Source organism: Carcharhinus amblyrhynchos, chromosome 8 (assembly GCF_965287045.1).
Source record: "Carcharhinus amblyrhynchos chromosome 8, sCarAmb.v2.hapA, whole genome shotgun sequence".
Classification (NCBI taxonomy): Eukaryota; Metazoa; Chordata; class Chondrichthyes; order Carcharhiniformes; family Carcharhinidae; genus Carcharhinus; species Carcharhinus amblyrhynchos.
In genome coordinates this window covers 108,916,030-108,936,839 of record NC_137331.1, presented here as the reverse complement: position 1 = coordinate 108,936,839, position 20,810 = coordinate 108,916,030, and the positions used below count along the sequence as shown (strand labels likewise).

General features: G+C 41.1%; 1 protein-coding gene across 4 annotated transcripts in view; it reads right to left on the bottom strand.

The window, feature by feature from the left end:
- The window catches only part of LOC145346825 (focal adhesion kinase 1), a 572,567-nt gene that overhangs the window by 401,226 nt on the left and 150,531 nt on the right, over positions 1 to 20,810 (bottom strand). The window contains exon 1 of one of the 4 annotated variants that reach the window (XM_080194621.1): positions 14,409 to 14,428. The exons of the other annotated variants lie outside the window; for them this stretch is intronic. The gene's annotated coding sequence lies outside the window, so the exon portion shown is untranslated. Of the gene's footprint in view, positions 1 to 14,408; positions 14,429 to 20,810 lie in introns of those variants that run through there. 4 annotated transcript variants of the gene reach the window in all.

Here is a 20,810-nt window from a genome sequence, read left to right as displayed (position 1 = left end):
CTATTCGATTTTTCGAACATAATTTCCCTTTCATGGAACCATGCTGGCTCTGTCGAATCACATTCTAATTTTCTACATGCTCTGCTACCACTTACTCAATAATGGATTCCAGCATTTCCCAAATAACTGTCAGGCTAGCTAGCTTCTTGTTCTCTGTTTTGTCTCTCGCTCCTTTCTTGAATAGTGGATTTGTTACCTTATAATCCACTGCTCCAATATTCAGGGAACTTTGGAAGTCCACAACCAGTCCAACATGCAGCCACCTCCTTTTAGAACCAGGGGATTTGTGAGCTTGTAGTCCCATTAATTTCTCTGGTATTTTTCCTTTACTAATATTAATCACCTTGAAAGATTATCACTTTCATTAGATTCTGTTTCCCATGACTTCTGTTATCTCCTTTAGTAGTGTTGATTGAAGGATGAATATTGACCAAGATACTGAGAGCATGCCTGCTCTTCCTCAATTAATGATACAGATTCTATAATGCTTATCCAAGAGGGCATGTAGAGTCTTGATTCAACACTTCATCCAAAGGTACTTCCAGCACTGTAGCACTCCCTCAACATTGCACTGAAGTTGTCAACACAGATTATGTAATCAAATCCTTTAAACAGGAGCTCTTGGGTTGAAGGTAAGAGCATTTCACTGACCTAAAGAAAGGGCTTATGTGGAGTATAACTATGGTATTGACTTGGAGTAATTGAAAATTGTACCAATATTAACCTTTAACCATCATTTGGCAGTATGATTCTTAAATTATGACTTATAATAAGTACAAATCAGATAGAATTGTTTCAAAATTTATATTTGGGATTCACTGAATAATTTAAGACATGTACATGTTTGGAATGAGTGACAAGTGACTTTGGACCCATGGAATAACCTAAATTTTCCCCACCTCAAGTCTGGGTCTGTTGGAGACTAATCGGTAAAGATTAACAGACATAATTATTTAACAGCTGCAATTTTATCATGGCATACAACTACCAGGGAGGTACCAGGTATCTAGAACAGTGGACATTTTTCACCTTTCTATGTGACGTTCTGGTGTTGAGCCACACAACAATTCTAAGACTCTTCTGCACTGTTGGGAATCTATGATTCCATGACAGTGATCAGAACTCGCTATGAACTGATCCTTGTTGCATCAGTAAGTAAGGAGTTGCCAGTCTCATGTTTGAGCAAACCATAACATAGATAATTTGATTTATTTTTGTCACATGCATTGTTATAACGCAAAAAGTATTATATTTTGCACGCTACACAGACAAAGCATATTTGTTCATAGAGTACAGACGGGAGAAGGAAAGAAGTGGGTGCAGAATATAGTGTTATAGTCATAGCTAGGGTGTAGAGAAAGGTCAATTTAACATACGGTAGGTCCATTCAAAAGTCTGATGGCAGCAGTGAAGAAGCTGTTCTTGAGTCAGTTGGTACACGATCTCAGACTTTTGTATCTTTTTCCAGACAGAAGAAGGTGGAAGAGAGTATATCCGAGGAGCATGGAGTCCTTCAGTGTGCCGGCTACTTTTGAGGCAGTAGGAAGTGTAGACAAATTCAATGGGTGGGAGGCTGGTTTGCATGATGGACTGCATTAGTAGTTTCTTGCGGTTTGGTCAGAGCAGGAGCTATACCAAGCCGTGATATATCCAGAAAGGATGCTTTCGATGGTGCATCTGTAAAAATTGGTGAGCGTTGCAACGGACATACCAAATTTCCTTAGCCCCCTCAGAAAGTAGAGGCATTGGTGGACCTTCTTAACTGCAGCATCGGCGTGGAGGGACCACAGCAGGTTGTTGGTAATCTGGACACTTCGGAACTATAAAGGGAGTAGTGGGTGGAATCAGGATATAAAAGGGGAACAGGACTTATACTGTAGTCCTTGAGAGATTACAATTTTAATTTAGATGCCCTTACTTCACTTTCTTTTTCTAATATACTGCAAACTTTAAGCTTCAAAGTCTCTATAGGGATCTTGACAGTGGAAGTGGTTCTCTGCCTGAATAGAATGAAGAACATTACAGCACAGGAACAGGTCCTTTGGGCCTCCGAGCCTGCGCCAACCATGCCACCTAACTTAACCAAAACCCCCTACCCTTTCGCGGACCATATCCCTCTATTGCCATCCTATGCATGTATTTGTCAAGTCGCCACTTAAAAGTTACTATAAGTATCTGCTTCCATTACCTACCCCAGTAATAAGTTCCAGGCACCCACCACTCTGTATACAAATCCTGACTCATACATCTCCTTTAAACCTTGCTCCTCGCACCTTAAACCTGTGCCCCCTAGTAACTGACTCTTTCACCCTGGGAAAAAAGCTTCTGACTATCCACTCTGACCATGCCTCTCATAATCTCGTAGACTTCTATCAAGTTGCCCATCAACCTCCGTTGCTCCAGTGAGAACAAGCCAAGTTTCTCCAATCTCTCCTCATAGCTAATGTCCTCCCTACCACCAACATCCTGGTAATTTTTTTCTGTACCCTCGACATCCTGCTGGTAGTGTGGCGACCAGAGCTGAATACTATATTCCAAGTGCAGCCTAACTAAGTTTCTACAAAGCTGCAAAATGACTTACCAATTTTTAAACTCAGTGCCCTGGCTGTTGAAGGCAAGCATGTCGTCTGCCTCCTTGACTGCCTTCTCCACCTGCATTGCCACTTTCAGTCACCTGTGCACCTGTACATCCAGATCCCTCTGCCTATCAATACTCTTAAGGGTTCTGCCATTTACTGAATATTTCCTATCTGCATTAGACCTTCCAAAATGCATTGCCTCACATTTGTCCAGATTAAACTCCATTTACCATCTCTCCGCCCAAGTCTCCAACCGATCTATCCCCTGCTGTGTCCTCTGATGCTCCTCATCGCTATTTGCAAATCCACCAACCTTTGTGTCATCCACAAACTTACTAATCAATCCAGTTACATTTTCCTGCAAATCATTTCTATATATTACAAATAGCAAAAGTCACAGCACTGATCTCTGAGGAATGCCACTTGTCACAGCTTTCCATTCAGAAACGCACCATTCCCCTGCTACCCTCTGACTTCTATGACCGAGCCAGCTTTGTATCCATCTTGCCAGCTCACTTCTGCTGGCGATTTCACTTTCTGCCATGAGGGACCTTGTCAAAGGCCTTACTGGTCCATGTAGACAACGTCCACAGTCCTACCGTCATCGATCATTTTCATCACTTCCTCGAAAAACTCAAGTTAGAGAGACACGACCTCCCCTTCACAAAACCATGTTAACTCTCACTAATACATCCACTTACTTCCAAGTGGGAATAAATCCTGTCTCGAAGAATCGTCTCCGATAATTTCCCTACCACTGATGTAAGGCTCACCAGCCTATAATTAGCTGGATTATTCTCGTTACCCTTCTTAAACAAAGGAACAACATTGGCTATGGGGATGTAGCCACTGAGACCTACGCAGTGGGTCCCGGGAATGGGAGAATAGCCACTGAGGATACAAAGGTTTCTCTCAAGGCCCTAGCAATTTCCTCCCTTGCCTTTCTCAATATTCTGGGGTATATCCCATCAGGCCCTGGGGAATAGTTTCATACGGATCTATTTGGAAATAGGGAAACTCAAACTCCAAGTGAAACTTTTCTTTCTTCCATCAAAGTGCAACTTCAGGAAAATGAGTTCAAACTAACACAGTAAAAATCTCCCCAATTAACCAGGTACCACTTCCTTTGACTTTTTAACTAACAGAATAGGAATCTTGAAAATCTATATAATCAATTTGCCAAAAAAGTTTGAGATGGGCATTTAGGAATGAGCAACAAATGTTGGCCTTACCAGTAGCATACATATTCCATTAAAAAAAATTTAAACAGATACAAGGATGGAAGATAACAGTTAAAATCAAGCAGTTGAAAAAAAAACTGATCGCAGGGGTGAAGGTGATATTGTAAAAATCGACAGCATCTCAGCTCAGTTTTCAGTCACGATATCAATTAGAACTGTTTTCCCTGCAGGTAATTTTGCTATTTATATACTTTGGAGCACTATGACTGTACACTAATAGAATGCAAAATTTTCCACAAAATGTCCTTTTCACTTCAGTCTTTGAGACTGATGCTAGATGGACTGCATACTTTTCTTATGGGTTCACAATTCCACAGCGCATCATATGGATGAGGCCACACTCAAACTTGAACAGTGGCAATTAAGACAAAGGCAAGAAGTGGAACCGTGCACGATGTTCAATAAAAAAACCAATGGCTAGAAAACTCCAAGGAGCAAATTTATTTTCTTTTTTGTGATTGTGGCTCCCCTTTAAAGGGTGCAAATATCAGACGCAGGAGAGATCTGTATTCCTAATGATACCACCCAAGGGCAACATTGATATTATTTATGTGCACTGAGTCATTCTTAACCACATCTTCAATTCCATTTTGACTATAAAATTCTTGATTTCGTCTCTAAGCATTCTCAAGGTCAGGTCCTGAAAATTCCCTGATAGTCAGCTGCAATAGTATTTATATACAATTTAAAGAATAAGATAAAATTAGGTTTTAAGCACAATATTAAATGAAAGTACACATGACATACATCAAAATGAAAAAAAAAACTGTATAAATATTTTATAATCAGCATTTCTGTTAAAAATGATTCCTTCCCTATAACAATGTGCAAACATCTGGATGTGTGACATCCATCAGGACCATGAAATAATGGCTTCCATATATAACCAGTTAACTTTCTCTTAACGAGCAGTGTCACCAGACTACCATTCAAACATTAACATGGATGAGTCAAAATTTCTCTTAGGGGAACGCAGGAAAACAAAAGTTATCCATTTTGGCTGTCATTGAAAACTTTGCTCACTGGTCTGTGACGTCACTACATCAAAATGAATCAGTATCCATGGATGGTGTTCTGTTTGACCTGTAAATGAATAGCAATCTCCACATCTATCTAACACAGGACCACTTAACTCCTGCACCAGTGAAAACCTCTTCCACATATTTGTTACTCCCAGGCTCTGTTTCTTTCACACTCTCCTTGTTGCTTCCTTTCTCTTCCAATAAATTTAAAATTCACTTTTTCAGAAATAAATAAGTCAATTGCCTCCAAAGCTGCAACTTCCATTAGTCATAAATTTTCTCTGCCCATCAATGTTCTTACAGTGACCTACTGGTCCTTCCATTCACCAGGGATGGTTGCGATTTCAGCCATTTGAGGACAATCTCCGAAACAGCCCAAAAACCCTTCTTTTCTATTTATCTGCTACTCTCTTAAAAATCATCTCTTCCAGCAAGTCTTGGGTCAGCTTGCCACGGTCAGTATTATTGTTTTAACCTTCTTCTGAAATATTTTTTGATTTTTAAATGGGCTATAAAAATGAAAATACTTGTTACTAAGCAGTTTGCAAATCATACAATACATGTTAAAAATGCTTCCCCACAGGGTGGATAGAGGCATAACTTGTTGCAAAATTAAACAAGACATGGAGAATAAAAATCACATTCCATACTGTTAACTGTTTCAGTCACATGAGCAGTTGGTGTGCTGCAATTTTTTTTATATATAGATTTACAGCATGTGGGCGCTGCTGGCTAGGCAGCATTTACTGTCCATCCCTTGTTGTCCTTCAGGTGGTGGTGGTGAGCTGCCTTATTGAACCACTACAGTCCCTGAGTTGTAGAAATACCTAGTGCTGCTTGGGAGTGAGTACTAGGATTTTGACCCAGCAACAGTAAAGGAACAGCGATATATTTCCAAGTCAGGGGGGAACCTCCAAGTGGTGGCGATCCCACGTATCTGCTGTCCTTGTCCTTCTAGATTGTAGTGGTCGTGGTTTGGAAGAAGCTGCCGAAGGAAAGTTGGTGAATTCCTGGAGTGCATCTTGTAGATGGTACACATGGCTGCCACTCTTCCGAGTATCATTATCTCAAGCACCACACAGTTTTAGAGACACTTTGCCATTCATTTCACCTTTCCCAAAAAAAAACTGCTGAAGGTTTTTTTTGCCTTTTCAAACATTTATCCATTTACCTTTTAAAAGCTGCCACTATTTCCAGGGCATTTTATGTCTTTTTTATTCTTCCACGGGATGTGGGCGTTGCTGGCTGAGCCAGCATTTATTGTCCATATGCAACTTCCCTTGAGAATGTGGTGATGAGTCACTGCAAATTACAGTGCCAGGATTTTGACTCAGCAACAGTGAAGAACATCAAAACAGTCTTTTGTCTATCACACTCATTATCGGAGTGTTTGCCCAGTTTCATTCTTTTTTTGTGGAAGTTTGATACAAGCAAATAGCTTGCTTGGAGGGCATTTGGTCTGGAAAAACAATCAGCCTCAACCAGATAAGGATGGAGATTTCCTTTCTTAAAGGACATTAGAGAATCAATGGGCTTTTAGAACAGTTGCCAATAGCTTCATAGTAACCTTTACTGAGACTCAGCTTTTAATTCCATATTGATTATTGAATGTAAATTCCATCAATTGCATGAGATTTGAACTCATGGCAAAAGAGCAATAACCTGGGCTTCTGAAGTAACCGCCCAGTAACACTACCACTATGTCACCAACTTACCCTGCATTAACATCTGCATACAAACAATGTCCAGGAATGGGTTTGAATTTATGGGGCATTGGCATCAGTATTGGGGTAGGTGGGACCTGTTCGGGTGGGATGGGGTTGGTCTGAACCGTGCTGGGACCAGAGTCCTGGCGAATCGTGTAAATAGGACTGTAGGTAGGGCTTTAAACTAATTAGGGGGGGGGAGGGTGCGAGGGTAGGTGACATTACGGGGTCTAAAGTTAAGGAGAGGGTACAGGTAAGGGAAGAGGCCGAGGATGTCCCAATAATAAAAGGGAGTAGGGGGCGTGAGTATGGTTGGTGGCGTTCTGGCAAATAGGGTCCAGGTGAAGGCTGGGATGAAGGCACTTTATCTAAATGCACGAAGCATTGGGAATAAAGTGGATGAGCTGGTGGCGCAGATCAGCACAAATGGATATGATCTGGTGGCCATTACAGAGACGTGGCTGCAAGGTGACAGGGACTGGGAGCTGAATGTCCAGGGGTATTAAGTGTTTAGGAAGGATAGGCGGGAGGAAAAAGAAGGGGTGCGTAGCTCTGCTGATTAAGGATAGCATCAGGGTGGTAGCAAGGGATGATACAGGAACCAAAGAGCAGAAAGTGGAATCGTTGTGGGTGGAGATTAGGAACAGCAAAGGGAGGAAGACGCTGGTGGGTGTCGTCTATAGGCTCCCTAATAATGATCTGGAGGTGGGGCGGGCTGTTAACGCGCAAATAAGTGCGGCGTGCAGGAATGGAACAGCCGTAATTATGGGGGATTTCAATCTACATATTGATTTGTCGACCCATGTTGCACGCGGTGGGCTCAAGGAGGAGTTCTTGGAATGCTGCCGGGATAGTTTCCTCGAACAGTGTGTGTTGGAGCCGACGAGGGAGCGAGCTATCTTGGATCTGGTGCTATGTAATGAGGCAGGTAGAATTAGGGAACTTGCGGTGAAGGATCCTCTTGGGGAGAGTGATCATTGTATGGTGGAGTTTCTGGTGCAGATGGAGGAGGACAAAGTGGGTTCCCGGACACGCGTCCTTTGTTTGAACAGAGGGAAGTACGGCAGGATGAGAGAAGAACTGGCGAATGTTGACTGGGGGAGCGCGTTGGAAGGTAGGTCTGCTGAGGAGCAGTGGAGGATCTTTAAGGAGATCTTTCTTGGTGCTCAGCAGAAATTTATTCCGATGGTCAAAAAGGACCGTAGGAGGAGAGGTAATAAGCCGTGGATAACGAAGGAGGTGAAGGAAAGTGTTAAATTAAAAGCGGAGGCATTTAGAGTAGCTAATAGTGGGCAAGAAGAGGATTGGGAGAGGTTTAAAAGTCAACAAAGATTGACAAAGAAGATAAAGAAGGGTAGGATAAACTATGAAGCTGGGCTAGCGCTTAATATAAAAAAGGATAGCAAGAGTTTTTATAAATATATAAAAAGGAAGAGGCTGGCTAGGGTGAACGTTGGTCCCTTAGAGGATGAGAGGGGGGACTTAGTGGTAGGGGATGGGGAAATGGCTGAGGCCTTGAATAACTTTTTTGTTTCGGTCTTCACGGAGGAGGACGTGAATAATTTGCCGGGTGTTAGCGATGGAAAGGTGGTAGGACTGGAGGGTCTCAATGACATTATTGTTACTAGAGAGGCGGTGCTCGACAGACTGGAGGGACTAATTGTGGACAAGTCCCCAGGACCGGATGGAATGCATCCAAGGGTTCTGAAAGAAATGGCGGAGGTGATAGTGAATGCCTTGGTGGTTATTTTCCAAACGTCGCTGGATTCCGGGGGAGTGCCGGAAGATTGGAAAACGGCTAATGTTACGCCGTTGTTTAAGAAGGGTGGCAGGCAAAAGGCAGGGAATTGTAGGCCGGTTAGTTTAACGTCTGTTGTAGGTAAAATGTTAGAATCCGTCATCAAGGAGGAAATAGCGAGGCATCTTGAGGGGAATTGCTTGATAGAGCAGACGCAGCACGGTTTCGTTAAGTGGAAGTCATGTCTGACAAATTTACTGGAGTTCTATGAGGATGTGTCTAGGGCGGTGGATATGGTCTTTCTTGATTTTCAGAAGGCGTTTGACAAGGTACCTCACAAGAGGTTATTGCAGAAGGTAAGGGGGTATGGAGTTGGGGGTAGGGTGTTAGCATGGATAGGGGATTGGCTGTCAAATAGGAGGCAGAGAGTGGGGGTCAATGGGTGCTATTCGGATTGGCAGTTGGTGACTAATGGAGTGCCCCAGGGGTCGGTGCTGGGGCCTCAGCTATTTACCATTCATATAAATGATCTGGAGGAGGGAACCGAGTGTATGGTGTCGAAATTTGCTGATGACACCAAGATTGGTGGAACGGCAAATTGCGCGGAGGGCGTGGAGAGTCTACAGAAGGATCTAGATAAGCTGGGTGAATGGGCCAGGAACTGGCAAATGGAATTTAATATTGGCAAGTGCGAGGTGGTCCACTTTGGTAGGAATAATGGTAGGAAGGACTATTACTTACATGGCGAAAAACTGCAGCAGGCGACGGTGCAGAGGGACCTCGGGGTCCTTGTGCATGAGTCGCAAAAACCCAGCCTGCAGGTGCAGCAGGTGGTCAGGAAGGCGAATGGGATGCTGGCCTTCATAGCAAGGGGGATTGAATATAAAAGTAGGGAGGTCTTGCTGCAGCTGTATAGGGCACTGGTGAGGCCGCAGCTGGAGTACTGTGTGCAGTTTTGGTCGCCGCACTTACGCAAGGATATTTTGGCCTTGGAGGGAGTGCAGAGGAGGTTTACTAGGCTGATGCTGGAGTTGAGGGGGTTGAGCTATGAGGAGAGGCTGAATAAACTAGGCTTGTACTCGTTAAGAGTTTAGAAGAATGAGGGGAGATCTCATTGAGACATATAAGATGATGAATGGGATGGATAGGATAGAGGTGGAGAGACTCTTCCCGCTCAGAAAGGATAGTAGGACTAGGGGGCACAGCCTCAAGATAAAGGGGGGGCGGTTTAGAACGGAGTTGAGGAGGAACTTCTTCACTCAAAGGGTGGTGAATCTCTGGAATTCTCTGCCCATTGAAGTGGTGGAGGCTGCCTCGCTAAATATTTTTAAGACGCGGGTTGATGGGTTTTTGATAAGCGAGGGGATTAAGGGTTATGGGGAGAGGGCGGGAAAGTGGAACTGAGACACGACAGATCAGCCATGATCTTATTGAATGGCGGGGCAGGCTTGAGGGGCTAGATAGCCTACTCCTGCTCCTATTTCTTATGTTCTTATGTTCTTCTGTCTCTTGGTAATGATCTTAAATATATGCTCTTTGGTGGGAATGCAGTAATTCACCACTCTGTGTTGATGCAAGGAACTTTATTTTGCTCGAGCGCCCCAGAGACAAAAAGGAGCACATACTCTCTAAAGTAACAATATTCATGAAATGCACACAGGCGTCGACTTCTGAATGCTCCACAAAGCCGAAAATTGTGTGTGTGTTGGGGCAGGAGGAAAGAAAATAAAACACTCATTCCACCCAAGCACATTCTACATAAAATTTATTTCACGAACAGAACGCAGGCATTTTAATGAAGGTAATATTTGCCTCCACGGGAGGTTATTTTGAAAGAGTCCCACTTTCCAGTATTTCAAATTGTGTATTTTTTCTGGGTGAGAAACCTCCAAAACAACCTAACTCCGGTTTTACCATCGATTCCTCTTGGAATCTGATTTGTTTAAAGTCATTCTGCTTAAAGTTGTGATTTCAGAGAAGGTAACTCAGATTTTAAGTGAGAAATTATTGTACCTTTTCCCAATTCATCTTAGCTTATCACAAAGCTAAAACAAATTCAAATAATGATCAAGAATCAGCCTGGCCTTCTGCCCCAAAATTCTATCTGCTGAATCTTTCTGGAAAGTATATGTTATTAGCTGTCAGGCAGAAATAAGATCAGGCTGGAATGTGATGTGATGATTTCACTTATGAGATACAAAATCATTATTTAAGTCTAACAACAATCACTTACATCAGGTGCAGAGAAATCCCAATTAAGAATCAGCACCTTCACAAAAGGAAGGAAAAAACAAGGGACTGGAGTGAAAACAATCGCCATTGCCGGAATCTACTCATTACACTTGGATATGTTTTAATAAATAGTTGGTAACAATATCAGAGCAGCAATTCTACAGTCATCACCACAGCATATCTCAGTGCACAAGAGGCCCTTCAGCCCATCTAGTCTGCACTGAAATGAGAGAAAAAAAAACTTGACCCGTCTACCTAATCCCATTTACCAGCACTTGGCCCATAGCCTTGAATGCTCATCCAGCTACCTTTTAAAGAAGATGAGGCAACCCTCCACCCCACCAACTCCATCACCCTCCCATGCAGTGTATTTCAGACTGTCACCACCTTCTAGATAACAAGGGTTTCTCCTTACATTCCCCCTTAACATCTGGCTCCTTACCATGAATTCTGTCTCCTCGTGACTGATCCTATCCATGCCCCTCAATCTTGTACATCTCAATCATGTCACCCCTCAGTCTTCTCTGCTCGAAACGAAAACCCAAGCCTATCCAACCTCTCTTCATAATTTAAATGTTCCATTTCATGCAACACCCCAGCGAATCTTCTCTGCACCCACTCCAGCGCAATCATATCCTTCCTAAAACGTGGCAACCAGAAATGCACACAGTACTTTAGCTGTGACCTCAAAAGTTCTGTACAACTCTATGATCTCCTGCTTCTGTAATCTATGTCTCGACTTATAAAGGCAAGTGCTCCATATGCCTTTTTCACTCCATACTAACATACCCTTCCGCCTTCAGTGATCGATGGACAGACATGCCAAGGTCCCTTTGTTCCTCAGAACTTGCTGGTTACATGCTGTTCATTGAATACTTTCTTGTCAAAATACTCCTTCCAAAATGAATCACCTCACTTTTCAGCATTAAATTCCATCTGCCATTTAACCATTCCGTCTGTATCTTCTTGTAGCCCAAAACACACAACTTCACTGTTAACCACCCAGCCAATCTCTGTGTCATCCCTAAACTTACTATTCCTACTCCCATATAGTTATCTATGTTGTTTACATAAATGATTAATAATTGGGGGCCCAGCACGGATCCCTGCGATATGCAACTGGACATTGGTTTCCAGTCACTGAAGCAGCCTTCTGTCATCACCATCCATCCTCCTACAACTAAGGTAATTTTCAAATTATGGGCATTTGCCTTCTTTGTAAGTGTCAAAGGCTTTGCTGAATTCCTTACATCAACTATACTACCCTCATCAACACACTTGGTTACCTCCTCAAAAAATTCAGTCAAATTTGAGAGGGATGACCTCCCTCTGATAAGTAGAAAGTAAATTCTGGAAAAATTAGTGGAAGTTCCTTGTTATTTTTTTAAAAAAACTTAATGACCATAAAATCATTACTCTTTTCCCCCATTGTCACAATGCCCACATTTCCCTTGCTTCTGGACATGCGAGTAACGACAATAATGAATGAGTGCCTTTCATAGTGTGGAAGGGGGGTTATGAGCTAATGCACAGAACCACAGTCAGATTCTTAAGTTAAGCAACAGCTGAGGAGGAAAGAGTTAGTGATTCATATCTAACAAGATCTGTTGACAGTTTATTCATATGTGAATGCATTAACAAGAGTGATATGAATATAATATGATTTTAAGTATTTAGTATCTTTATATCAAGATAATGAATGATGTACTTTAACAAGTACATCAGTAATTTTAATATATTTGCTCACCTCAGTCAGAAATGTGAATGTTGCAGATCTGGTAATGTAAGTTCAGAAGTTCATACTTGAATAAGCAGGAATACAATAGTTTCAAGTTTTAGAGATAGAGGATGAAACATAATTATGCTTAAACTATGAAATTTCTATTGTCCAGATAGAGAAATGTTTCAGTCTTAAGGCCCAACACTGATGCTATCTTTCTCTTGGCAATGTGCTGTTGGGAAAATAGTCAGGTGGTGGCCTCCTTAGAGAAATAGCAACAAGGAAGTGGACCATACCAAAGGGTAAAGATCCAGTAATAGAAACAGACAAATAGAACATGACTATGTCAGGTAGTGTATTGTAACTGGCTGAGGTAATCTATTATGGTTTGGACTGACATATTAATGTGAAATGAGGAGGAGTATCTGAGATAGGCAGAAAGTATAATTGTGTTGTATTTTGGATCAATCTTTAGATCTTTGAGAGGGGCTTTGTGATACTTGTCTGTACTACCTAGCCATCCCTTCAGCCGTAGGTTATTGTTATGTTTTGTCTTGTTTGGTTATTTTATGTTTTAATACATTTTTAGTATGTCTTAAGCTGAGATTTTGCCTTTGCAAGTTTTAATTTTGAAAGAATACTTAAGTTTTTCTAAAAATCTGGCCACCAATGAAATTCCTCACAACAGGAATTCCTTAAACTGGAAGCAGTAGACCATTTGACCCTTCGAGCCTATGCTACCAAGTATTTTCATCATGGCTGATCAGCAAATTCAATATCCTGATCCCCCACCTTCCCCCATATCCCTCGATCCCTTTAGCCTCGAGAGCTTTCCACAGTTTATTAACTGTATGGTTTCTAGTTAGTTAGGTAGCCATCCTGCAGAAGGCTGGAGTTATAAACTTTCGAGCAAGTAAAAACTAAATTTTTATTAAAATACCAAAAACAATTTTTATATTTTTTCTTTCAAAACAGGGAAAATACTTGAAATAGGATGTTTAGTGATCATCATTTTAGCTAATGATTATAGTAGTTAATATCATGCTTTCCACCAACTGTTAAATTAAAATTTGTTCTTGGTTATCTTTCTTTTCCCAGCCAACTATCTCCAGTTTCCACTATAAGGCATTTGGAAGATGCAGTCTTAGAATGACATTGCTTTATAATGGGTTGGTATTCTGAAAAACTTGAGATGAAAATTGTCCAGAAGAGATTCTTCCCCAGTTCTGATGTCAAACACAATCAGCCGAAATTTCAGAATGTTCAATATTATATTCACTGGAAAAACATTGATTTCTTAGAAAGTTTTAATACACAATGTCTAATAGTTAGCATGACAACTGCCCTGATAGGCTCCAAACATTGCCAATTTAGTTATTCAGTGCTTAAAATGATAGGAGGAACGGCTAAGGGTTGTGAAATAATCTCACGTTTCTTCATTCTAATAAGAACATAAGAAATAGGAGCAGGAATAGGCCATCTAGCCCTTCGAGCCTGCCCCTCCATTTAACAAGATCATGGCTGATCTGAAGTGGATCAGTTCCACTTTCCTGCTTTCTCCCCATAACCCTTAATTCCTTTGTCTATCAGAAACCTATCTACCCGTGACTTAAATATATTCAGCGAGGTAGCCTCCACCACTTCAATGGGCAGAGAATTCCAGAGACTCACCACTCTGAGTGAAGAAGTTCCTCCTCAACTCTGATCTAAACTGTCCCCCCCTTATCTTGAGGTTGTACCCTGTAGTCCTGCTATCCTTTCTATGCAGGAAGAATCTCTCTACCTCTACCCTATCTAGTCCCTTCATTACCTTATATGTCTCTATAAGACCCCCCCTCAGCCTTCTAAACTCTAACGAGTACAGGTCCAGTCTATTCAATCTCTCTTCATAGGCTAACCCCCCTCATCTCCAGTGGACTGGAAATGCTCCAAATTTATTTTTCTGACAAATACTCAATTAGTACATGAGATTTAATGGAATTGGGAGTTACAGATAGTTCTATGGCCTGGTAGGTATGGATATGATCGGCGCAACTAGTGGGCCGAAGGGCCTGTTTGTGCTGTAGTGTCTATGTTCTATGTTGTATGTTGTAAACAATCTTTGTACACCTTTATTCTCAAAATGTTTGAAAGTGATGGCTCGCCTAAACCCCAGATAAGAAATAGTTACCTTTCTTTTCCAGATTTAGTTCTACTTCTCAACAGCTCAATCTTTTGCTGAAAAATCTAGCAAAAAAACAGAGTTTATATTAAATACCAGTTTTCCAGATTAGGAACAAATTAGCAACCATCCTCAAAATTATCAATCTACATTCTTGCTTCATAAGAATACTGCCATCTGGCATAGCTCTCAGTGCTGTACAAACTAAGCTGTCTGCAGTGACACTGGCGGCAGCTGGCTTCCCTTTCTGCTTCTGAAATGCGAACAAAATACACTTGCCTCATTATTTCTCTCTGGGTTACCTGTTCATTTTCATATCCCTTGAGATTTAAAGTAAATTTTTTTGACAAAACAGCCTCTGCACTAAAATCACCCAAAGACTGAAAATGCTGTTTCCCCCACGCCTTACCATTCTGCATACCATACTTAAAGTAATTAAAAATTCAACTTTGGCTCTTTTGAACGTCTGTCATTTTATGAACATAGAACGTCAGCTGAACCCAAGTTTCTGCTCATGCAATGGAGATACAATGTTTAAATTTTAAGTGGCATTCCTCAACCTATTAGACATATGTATGAAGAAATATATAAAAAGGGTGATAATCTGAGAAAACTCCAAGCAAAGCCCATATGCCAAACAGCAGGCAACAGATTTCAGCATTATGAATGGTCCTCATTGAGTGGATCTGTCAAAATGTAGTTTATTTTAGAAATGTCATCAACAATTAAAAATAGAATTCCTGCACATGGCAAGGAGAAATGTTTATTTGTTACCAGTCGACATTCCAACAGTAACACCAAGGCCTCAAAAAAGCAAAAATTATCTTCACAATTCTTGTTCTAGAGACTAAAGTTAATGCTCTGGGGCACAGGTTTGAATCCCACCACAGCAGCTGGTGTAATTTAAATTCATGGTTGGCAATGCTGCCTCACAGCACCAGGGACTCAGGTTCGATTCCCAGCTTTGGTCACTATCAGTGCGGTATCTGCATGTTCTCCTCATGTCTGCGTGGGTTTCCTCCAAGTACTCTGGTTTCCTCCCAAAGTCCACAAGACGAGTTGGTTAGTACATTGAGAGAGAATTTAGCATGGCCAACGTACCCGAACATTGGTGCCGGAGTGTGGTGACTAGGGAATTTTCACACTAACTTAATTGCAGTATTAGTAATGTCTACTTGTGACATGAATAAAAAAACTCAAATATAAATGTAGTCTCAATAAAGGTGCCCAGGAAACTACCATTGATTGCCATAAGAACACATCATGTTCCTTTCGGAAAGGAAATCTGACAACCTTACCGAGTCTGACCGACATATGACTCCAGACCTGTTTGTGATCAGAATCCCCACTCACCTGACAAAGAGGCAGAGCCCCGAAAGCTAGTGGCGTTTGCTACCAAATAAACCTGTCAGACTTTAACTTGGTGTTGTGAGGCTTCTTACTATCCAGACCAACAGCCATGTGGTTGACTCTTAATTGGCCTCTAAAACGGCTGAGCAAACTAGTCTGTTCAAAGGCAATTCTGATTAGGCAATAAATGCTGCCTTGCAAGCAATGCCCACATCCCATACAAGAATAAAGATGCAAAACACTTGCATGTTGGTACAATTTGATTAACTGCAACATAAAGTTAACATGACCAGTTTAAATAAATGATCCATTCCAAACAAAGCTTTGTAAATATTTAAGACATAAATCTCATTCTGATCAGCAGAAAGGCTGATCAAAATTCCAGATACAAGTGTTTAAGTTTATTCATTACTGTCATAAGTAGACTTACCTTAACACTGCAAAGAAGTTGCTATGAAAATCCCCTGATCCCCATACTCCAGCACCTGTTCAGGTTCACTGAGGGAGAATTTAGGATAGCCAATGCACCTAATCAGCATGAAGCCTAATTTCAATTAAAACTGCAAAATCTCTAGTGTATCTTTTACAGCTTAAATTTTAGATGGAGCAGATTAGTGAGCTCAAAATTAAATTTGCCCATTTTCTGAAAGGACTTCAATTGTACTTACAAAATAAAAAAAATCAAATAACCACACAAATACTTTCTGGGATGATATACACCAGGACATTGCCTGGTATGGAGGGTCTTAGCTATGAGGAAAGATTGGGTAAACTGGGGTTGTTCTCCCTGTAAAGACGGTGGATGAGGGACAACGCAACAGAGGTGTGTAAAATTATGAAGGGCATAGATAGGGTGAACAGTGGGAAGCTTTTTCCCAGGTCGGAGGTGACGAACACAAGGAGTCACAAGTTCAAGGTGGAGGGGCAAGGTTCAACACAGATGTCAGGGGGACGTATTTTACACAGAGGGTGGTGGGGGCCTGGAATGCACTCCCAAGCAAGGTGGTTGAGGCGGACACGCTGGGATTGTTTAAGACTAATCTAGATAGCCACGTGAACAGATTGGGAATAGAGGAATACAAACGAATGGTCTAGTTGGGCGCATGAGCAGCGCAGGCTTGGGGGGGCCGAAGGGTCTGTTCCTGTGCTGTATTGTTCTTTGTACATTCCTACTGGTGTTATCTTGCTAGTGTTCTGAGCCAAGTTAGCACGTTAACTGAATTAGGATTACTCTTCTTTCAAATGCTGAATGTACACAAAAGCACAACGGTGAGAAAGATATTTTCTCAAGAGCCAAACTATTTTAAATCATTTTATGATATTAATGCATGCTATTTTCCTTCTGAATCTTTATACAGCAGAAATGTCAGAACAGTATGTTTCAGTTAGGGAATATCTATAATTGCTAAAAATACACAGTCCTTTCACATTACAGTCATTACAAACTGTTAAGATCAGTGGTGGGAGTGAAATTTCAAAACATTCCATATGGTTGATCAGTGCCTTAATATATTGGAAGTAATATTTGATATCAAGTGTAAAATGTAAACACAAAACCTAACAAATTCAGAAATTTCTGAAGTGTGAAATCCATGAAAAATCAATTGTTTGACATGTGGAAAGGTCTCTTGTGTGTAATCAAGTTAGAGAAATGGTATAATCGCTGAGAATTTATTTGGTTACCCTTGTTTCAACCAATCATTTCTTCATCACTTTAATGGCATGAAATAGAGATACTTCTATTTTAAGATCTTCAAAGTGTTGGTGAAATTATTCTGAAAAAAATTAAGATTTTGGACATTTTCTCATTTGAAAGTTTATAGTGTATAAAGATTTGTAGTTCTGATAATTATGCTCAATACCTTTTGCTTCTATTAATTAAATAGGATACAATAAATTTGAATATTTTTGCTTCAACCATGAGGTAAGCCTGATGTGTTCCAGCTTTCAGGAAGTGCAGGAGTTCTGGGTGGGCAACACATGGTACAAAATATCTCCATTCGGTGTCACACCACTTTCACTTAGAATACATGTGTGACTACAGGTTACAGATTAAGGTTTGCGCACAAGATAGGGAATGTTCCTGAATCAGAACAATTTTGCAGTCAGTCAGATTTTTCATCTTTTCTGCCTAACACTGCAATTATTAGTCACAAACCACCTTTTGAAGAATCTGAGCTTTAGAAAATCACGGCTTTAGCTCTGAGGGAAAAAAATCCACTACTATGAAAACTTCTAGGTATAAAATTATCAGCTGTAGATTCATATTCACCTTCTATTCCATCTGAATTGCATTTCTTTCAAACGCAAATGATTTTCCTGCATATAGGCTGATCCTCAATGACCATTAAGAGATATGTATCTATGGTTTTTGTTATTTATTTGTTCCTGTGTCAAGCACATGATACAAAACTAAGCAAGTTAGCACTAGGGAGCAACAATGAGCTTGTCTACTTAGGATCATGGAAACATTCAAAATAATTCTTACAGAAGCAAGAAACGAATCTGCTTCCATCCGGTTTATTCCAAAACTAATACCCCTCAATTGCTTAGTTTTTGATATATTTTCAATATTCCCTCAAGTTTTCCACACCAACTGCTTCCCTGGTCACAAATGAATAACCTTCAGAGTAAAACTGTTCAATCTAAAGCACATGCAGTTTCCCTCTTCCAATCATGAGCGACAGCAAGATCTTTGACAGGGTCCCTCATGGGAGGTTAGTTAGGAAGGTTCAGTCGCTCGGTATACATGGGGAGGTAGTAAATTAGATTAGACACTGGCTCAATGGAAGAAGCCAGAGAGTGGTTGTGGAGGATTGCTTGTCTGAGTGGAGGCCTGTGACTAGTGGTGCGCCACAGGGATCGGTGTTGGGTCCATTGTTGTTTGTCATCTACATCAATGATCTGGATGATAATGTGGTAAATTGGATCAGCAAATTTGCTGATAATACAAAGATTGGAGGTGCAGTGGACAGTGAGGAAGGTTTTCAAAGCTTGCAGAGGGATTTGAACCAGCTAGAAAAATGGGCTGAAAAATGGCGAATGGAATTTAACACAGACAAGTGTGAGGTATTGCACTTTGGAAGGACAAATCAAAGTAGAACGTACAGGGTAAATGGTAGGACTCTGAAGAGTGCAGTTGAACAGAGTGATCCGGGAATACAGGTACAGAATTCCCTAAAAGTGATGTCACAGGTGGATAGGGTCGTAAAGAGTGCTTTTGGTACATTGGCCTTTATAAATCGGAGTATCGAGTATAAAAGTTGGAGTGTTATGGTAAGGTTATATAAGGTATTGGTGAGGCCAAATTTAGAGTATTGTGTACAGTTTTGGTCACCTAGTTACAGGAAGGATGTAAATAAGGTTGAAAGAATGCAGAGAAGGTTCACGAGGATGTTGCCGGGACTTGAGAAGCTGAGTTACAGAGAGAGATTGAATAGGTTAAGACTTCATTCCCTGGAGCGCAGAAGGATGAGGGGAGATTTGATAGAGGTGTATAAGATTTTGATGGTATAGAGTGAATGCAAGCAGGCTTTTTCCACAGAGGCTAGGGGAGAAAAAAACCAGAGGGCATGTGTTAAGGGTTAAGGGTGAAAGGAGAAAAGTTTAAAGGGAATATTAGGGGGGGCTTCTTCACTCAGAGTGGTGGGAGTGTGGAATGAGCCAGATAAAGTGGTAAATGCGGGGTCACTTTTAACATTTAAGAAAAACTTGGACGGGTTTATGGATGAGGGGGGTATGGAGGGATACGGTCCAAGTGCAGGTCAGTGGGACGAGGCAAAACATGGTTCAGCACAGACAAGAAGGGCCAAAAGGCCTGTTTCTGAGCTGTAATTTTTCTATGGTTCTATGTGTCTCCTGTATCTAAAATTTGTGGTGACCTCAAACATACTATTGTATTCAATGCATCTATTCTTTCAAGAACTTTCTATATTTTAATACTCACCAGGTCCTTCAACCTCCTATGTATCAGAATCTTGTGCAAGTTGAGTTACTTGTTTTGCACTGATTCCGAAGCTGGCATATTCTTGTTGCAGTAAAACAGCAAGTACAATACCTGCTTTCCGACAGCTGCTTCCTGATTCCACATTTTGTGCTACCATTACAAATCTTAAAATCAGATTATGTTGTTGTACAGCTGGTGTTATACTGTTTCTTTTAGAAAGCAATGCCCCTCAAATTTCTCTGGAGTTGCAATCTGCATGCATCTATTTATAATCTTACTGTTTACTTCCCTTCTCTAGTTCCACTACCTGGTATTGAATCATAGAATCTCTGAGCAGCCAAGAATATCATTCAGTCCATTCTGTCTATGCTAGATCTTTGAAATAGCTGTCCAAATTGTCCTGTTTGTCTTTCCCCAGACTCTTGCATTTTTTTCTTTTTCAAGTATCCAATTTCCTTTTGAAAGCAATCGTCAAATCAGGTCGTGCGTTCTAGATCATAAAGAACAAAGAACAATGAAAATTACAGCACAAGAACAAGCCCTTCGGCCCTCAAGCCTGCACCAGCTATGCTACCCAACTTACCTAAAGCCTCTACCCTTCTGGGGACCATATCCCTTTATTTCCATCCTATGCATGTATTTGTCAAGATGCTCCTTAGAAGTTACCATCATATCTGCTTCCACTACGTGCCCCAGCAACAAGTTCCAGTCATCCATCACTCTCTGTGTAAATAAATCTGCCTTGTATGTCTCCTTTGAGCCTTGTCCCTCGCACTTTAAACCTGTGGCCCCTAGAAATTGACTCTTCCACCCTGGGAAAAAACTTCTCACTATCTATGACTCTCATTATCTTGCAGACTCCTATCAAGTCACCCCTCAACCTCCATCGTTCCAGTGAGAACAAACCAAGTTTCTCTAACCTCTCGTCATAGCTAATGCCCTCCATGCCAGGCAACACTCTAGTAAATCTTTTTTGTACCTTCTCCAAAGCCTTCACATCCTTCTCGTAGTGTGGCGACCAGAATTGAACGCTATATTCTGAGTGCAGCCGAACTAAGGTTCTATCAAGCTGCAACATGACTTGCCAATTTTTAAACTCAATACTGATAAAGGCA